This window comes from Sceloporus undulatus, chromosome 2 (assembly GCF_019175285.1).
Source record: "Sceloporus undulatus isolate JIND9_A2432 ecotype Alabama chromosome 2, SceUnd_v1.1, whole genome shotgun sequence".
NCBI lineage: Eukaryota > Metazoa > Chordata > Lepidosauria > Squamata > Phrynosomatidae > Sceloporus > Sceloporus undulatus.
Window position 1 is genome coordinate 175,890,365 of NC_056523.1, and position 6,269 is coordinate 175,896,633.

Here is a 6,269-nt window from a genome sequence, read left to right on the forward strand (position 1 = left end):
TTGTGGATCCCTCCACTGGCTACCAGTTTGGGCCAGGACTCATTACAAGCTTTTGGTCTTGGTATTTAAGGCCCTGCACTTTAACCTCCCCCAATAGCTGGCAGCTTGGCTAACATGGCATGTAGCATCTAGGAATTTAAGTCCTACAGGCAAAGTTTTGTTGACAGTTCCACCGCTGCATACGGCTCTATCGAGGCTTCAAGTCTTTCAAGATCTGGCTCTGCATTTGTGGACCAGTCTTCTTTTGCACCTCCAGCTGGAGGAGGCTCTTTCCCACTTTCATAAAGGGTTGAAGACTTTCCTCTTCAGTTCGCCAGATTGCTGAGTGTGCCTAACACTGAGTTGTGACTGATAAGGAATTTCCAAAGACATAGCAATGTTAGTCTGTAAAATCAGTATGCAGAGAGATCTTGTAGCATCGTTGAGATGAACTGGTTCTTTCTTTCAGTTAGTCTCAAAGTAGTTTGTAGACCAGTCTTCCTTTGCACCACCAACTGGAGGAGGATCTTTCCCACTTTCATAAAAGATGGAAGACTTTCCTCTTTGATTCAAAGATAGTCTTTACATACTGATGAGGAGTTTGTTTTAGTATATTAACATATAATTTTAGGTTTTTTGTGGGTTTTTAAGGCTATGAGGCCATGTTCTAGAAAAGCTTATTCTTAATGTTTTACCATCATCTGTAGCTGGCATCTTCAGAGAATGCCATTTCAGTATTTTATTTTAGTATTCTAGAATTTTAGCATTTTATAGTCTTGTTTTATCATCCATTTTTTTATTATATATGTTGGATATGTTTGATGTTCCATTCTTTGGAAAGGCGGCGGCAGTGGCAGCAGATTATTATTATTATTATTATTATTATTATTATTATGGATCACCTAAAATTTTTGCACCAGGGTAGCCAACTCTGAAGTAGAAATGTTTGACTTGTAGGGGTCCAAGGGATACCCCTCGCCTCCAGAAAAAGCCCCCTTCTTCTGTCAGACTCCGAATAGCCTTTAGTGTTCTGCTTGCCAATGTTCAGCTCTGCCCCCTGCTGGGGTTTCTCAGAATTATAGCGTGGTCACCACCAAACCTCACAAGAGGCTTAATCTTTAGCAAGTCCTCTCTAACCCGCACTTCTGCCATTCAGCCACATGAGGGCAGCAATGCTCCACCAATATCCCAGAGTGGCCAAATGTATGTCTTAGGACAGGCTGAGTGCTTCTCCATTTTGCTGAGTGTGTGGGTCCACTAAGAAGCTGCAAAGCAGAAGCACACAAACTGTGGTCCAATGAGGGTGCTTTCCCCCAGTGTGCTCCACAAAGCGGGGTAATTCTAAAATAGTAAAATCATTGTTTCGGGGCAGAGTGGGGCCTTGGTATCCGCTGGGGTTTGGTTCCAGAACCCCCATGGGTGCCAAAATCTGTAGATGCTTATGTCTCATTAAATACCACAACATAGTAAAATGGTGTTCCTTATATAAAATAGAAAAATCAAGATGTGCTTTTTGGATTTTTATTTTTATTTTTTTATTATTTTTTTTGGAGGGGGGGGAGATTTTCAAGCTATGTTTGCTTGAATCCACAAATAAAGAATGTGGATAAGGATGGCCAACTGTACTTTTGTTCAATTGTCACGTTTGCTTCAAGCTCATTTCTCAGATCACCACTGTCACATACCCTCCAACATTTCACAGATGAAAACCAGGGCACTTGCAGCCAAGCAACATGAGAGTGTTGTCCAGATGGCCAAACTCATTAATGAGGCATCAGACAGAAAAGGCTGCAGCAGTTTGTTCCTGTTTGAGCCTACTGGGAAGTGCAAGACTTCGTCCCTTCTTGTCCTCTCCACCCACTGAGTTGAGTGCAAATTACTTTTTGAACTCACTTTGTGGCAGTTCTAATGAGCTAGGGACAAAGGGGGTAAATGGGGAAGAGAGAAACCAGAACATATTAAAAATAGCTGAAAATGTGGTGAGAGAGAATTCATCAGGATTCTCCACGCCAAATTGGGACAGTCAGAGGGTGTCCATCTGCATCAACTGTAGGCCTGAGTTGATAAATTATGGGAGCCAGGGCTATGCTCTCAGGTTTGGGATCTGGTTTGTTTCTTCAATTTAGAGAAGTTACTCTTGGTTTTACAACAGTCAGGATCCCCTTGGCTATCATCAAGATCATTTCCCTCTCTGACTGCCCCAGCCCCACTGGTGTACCTTCTCTCACCGGCTGCCCCCCCCCACACACACACACACATACACTGTTTACAGTACTGCACTCATAGAATCATAGAATCGTAGAGTTGGAAGAGACTGCAAGGGCCATCCAGTCCAACCCCCTGCCATGCAGGAAATCTCAGTCAAAGCATCCCCAACAGATGGCCATCCAGCCTCTGTTTGAAGACCTCCAAGGAAGGAGACTCCACTACACTCCAAGGGAATTTGTTCCACTGTCGAACAGCCCTTCCTGTCAGGAAGTTCCTCCTAATGTTGAGGTGGGATCTCTTTTCCTGGAGCTTGCATCCATTGCTCTGGGTCCTAGTCTCTGAAGCAGCAGAAAACAAGCTCCCAGTCCCAAATCTCTCCCACATTCTGCCTGTGTTGTACCTTCTGTCTCCCAGATCTGGGGAATGTGCAGCTCTCCAGCTCCTGTTGGACCCCAAATCCCATTGACCCCTGCCAGCCAGGCCTGTATTGAAGGGTGATAGGTATGGCAACCTAGCAACAACTGGAGGTCCATGTGTTCCCCACTCTGGTTATAGCCCCGGTTTTGTGTGAATTTTGCTCCTTGATCCTCAACAGGTGCAAATTGTCTGCCTTAAATGTCTGTCTTTTCTCTCACTCCTCTCTGCCTGAAACATCTTTCCCCCACCCCCAAAAAACACCCACTCAGAGCTGTCTGCTTCTCCAAACCTGCCTTGGCTGGGAATCTTTTGGAGTATAGTGCGGGAAGACAAGTGAGCTGGCAAGGGTGAGGTCTTTCTGACTGTCCCTCTTCAATAGACTTTCTGTGGCTTGGGAAGGGGGAAGTTGTTATGGTAGGGAAATATGGGATTTATAAATAAAGAAGAATGCACTGCCACCTCCCATAAAATAGCATGAGTGAGGCAGGGCGATGAGTGCACAACAAAAAGTCTCAGCAGGAAGCATCATCATATAACTCTTCTAATATTTTCCCCAGATCAGGTATCAATCAGTACATCCTTTATTTCTCTGTGTCTCCAGCTTGAGATTACTACTTCCGTATTTCCGTTGTGTTTTCTTTCGTCAGCTGGTCCAGGCACAGTTCTCTCCCTGACATGATAGCTTTCCTTGTGGAGGGAAGCATTTGGTTGATTGGTTGGCTGGTTTCTAGGATGCCATCAGGCATGCAACCACCTTTGCTACCATCTGCAGCCTGTGCGAGAAGAAGACTAGCACTCAATGCTAACCGCTGTATGAATTGCTTCTGCACCCAGTAGCTCCTCATAGCCCTTTAACAGGGGTGGGAAATATGCAGCTTTTTGGATGTTGTTGGTCTGCAACTCCCAGCATCCCTATACATAAGGTTGCTGGGAGTCACAGTCCAGTAGCATCTGGAGGGCCATGTGATTCCCATTTGTGTACTTGAGCAGTGGTGTCACTAGGGATGGATTGGATATGGACAGCACAGGGACCAGAAGGGGGTGCCACCCAATGCAGTGGTACCCTTGTGGGGGTGACTGCCTTCCAAGTCTGGCAGGGTGGTTGCCATCATGCCAGAACACCTGGGGAGGGGCAGTGGGACCCTGAAGGCTGTGGGGCAAGGGAGTTGGGGGCAGAGGCTTCAGAGTCTTGCTCAGCAGCTTGCAAGGCAGTCCCACACACACACACACACACACACACTGGGTGACACCAACCCTATTGACGCCATTGTCCTTGAGGGGAGCCCAGGTCTTGTATGGAAAATATCTATTCCTGATTCTGATAAGAGGCCAAAATAGAGGCAGCTTTCATAAGACGCAATGTAGCCCTGCCCAGTGACTATTCCCTTTTTCTCTCGACCTGGCTATTTTCTTTTGTCCTCTTCTGGTCCCTTAGATCCAGGTATGTCATGCCTTTTCTCCAGGGAGCATAACCTGACATACCTGTCTCTCCATCTCCCCTACTGTATTCCTCACAACTTTGTGAGGTAACTCAGGCTGAAACCCTCTGGGTCCAATGTCACCTTGCAAGTTTTGTGGCTCAGTGAGGACTAGAACCTGGACCCTCCTGAGTTGCCATCTAGGATTCCAACCACTGTAACTTAATGGCTCTGAGGAGCACTCCAAAAAGTAGAAGCAAGGATCCTTTCCAAAGTTGGGAGCCCCATTTCTGGCATTCTAGTCTGTTAAACCCCATGATGCTGAGCCAAATGTGGGTGGCCTCATCTCTTTCCATCTGTATCCCCTCATCTACCCACCTGCCCAGGTGGCTACTCTTGCCCAAGATCTGAACCTATCACTTGATGTGGACTTCTGAAACCAGGCCAAAAGAAGCCATATAAAATGAGACTGTGTGTCATCAGGGTACTTCCACCACAAAGGATTCTGCTTATTTGTGCCAGTAACAGGGCTTGTCTTGCTATAGTTTAAGGGGAGCAGCCTGTTCCCATGCTGATGCAAGCTAATCCCCTTCTTCTTCAAGGGCTGCGTTGCTGAGAAGTGGGGAAAGATCTGCAGAGACAAAACTCAGCCTGTTCCCAAACTCTGCTGGTTCCCAAGAGGAAAGGATTATTATTGGGAACATCAATCAGGGGCTGATCAGATGGTTCCTGCTCAGCCTCAAGGAAAAATATAAAACCATCATGATGTGGCAGTTAATATCTGCCTTTGCACTGATGTCTTGTTTCTCTTTTTGCCTTCAGGCAAGCAGGCAGCATAGTTAGATTCTGGCAACACCTTGTCAGTCATCCTCTTGTTTGTTCCTTTCGTAAATGAAAAATGACGCTCAAATCGCATCAGGCTGAGGCCGTCTATTTTACATCCCTTTGTGTTTATTTCTTTCTCAGTTCTCACCAAGTGGTGCTATGTATTATCTTCCTTTTGCTTTGCGGGTGTCCCAAGAACCAAGGGCTGATCTAGTTCAGCACCTAGGTTTCTTCTTTGTGGTCTCTGCGAATCACACAAATGGGTTATCCTGTGCCTGCGCAGAGCCGATTGGAACCTTCTTAGAGCTATTACAAGCATTTTGGCGGTAACTAACTGCCCTATTGGGCCAGTTTCCCGCCTAAACCTTTGGTTCCTTTTTTCCGCCACAGCAACATCATCTAGGAACTCTTCAGAAATTGATTTTCCTGTCAGACTTTAAAATTCTATTTGACTGGATCAATCTGCGTTTTAGTGGTAATCTTTTAACATCGTCGTTCATATTATAGAAGGAGCACTGCTGGGGTTTTTTTGTTTTGTTTTTTTAGAATCGCTTACTGAATTGCGACTTTAATTTCTGAGATGAAGTTGTTTCAACGGCCATATGTCTCACCTTCACATTTGGCAAGGCCCTTGTTTTTCTGACATAAAATTTTAAAATAAATCAGCTGCTCGCCTTGTTGGCATGCTTGGCAGAGTTCCTCTGCACTCCTGAGAATAAATTTTTTTAATGGTGCCTGCCTTGCTGGCACGTTTTGCACCTTGCATCACTGAGGGAAAGTTATAAAATGGCCACTCGCCTTGCTTCCCTGCTTGGCTAGAGCCGCTCTTTTGGCTGAGGACAACCTGTTTCATGGCCTCTCACCTTGCTCTTGTACCTGGCTAAGGGTACCAATTGGCTTGTGGCCCAACTTTGACCCTCATCAGTCCCTAATTCTCTGATATCAAACCAATTGGCTTGCGGCCCAACTTCAATCCTCATCAGTCCCTAACTTTCCGGGATCAAACCAATTGGTTTGCAGCCCAACTTCAATCCTGTCGGTCCCTAACTCTCCGGGATCAAACCGATTGGCTTGTGGCCCAACTTCAATCCCATCGGTCCATAACTCTCCAAGGTCAAACCGATTGGCTTGCAGCCCAACTTCGATCCTGTTGGTCCCTAACTCTCTGGGGTCAAACCGATTGGCTTGCGGCTGAACTTCGATCCTCGTCAGTCCCTAACTCTCCGGGATCAAACCGATTGGCTTGTGGCCCAACTTCAATCCCGTTGGTCCCTAACTCCTCAGGATCAAACTGATTGGCTTGCGGCCCAACTTTGATCCCGTCGGTCCCTAACTCTGGGGTCAAACAGCTTGGCTTACAGCCCAGCTTCGATCCCGTTGGTCCCTAACTCTCCGGGGCCAAACCGATTGGCTTGCAGCCCA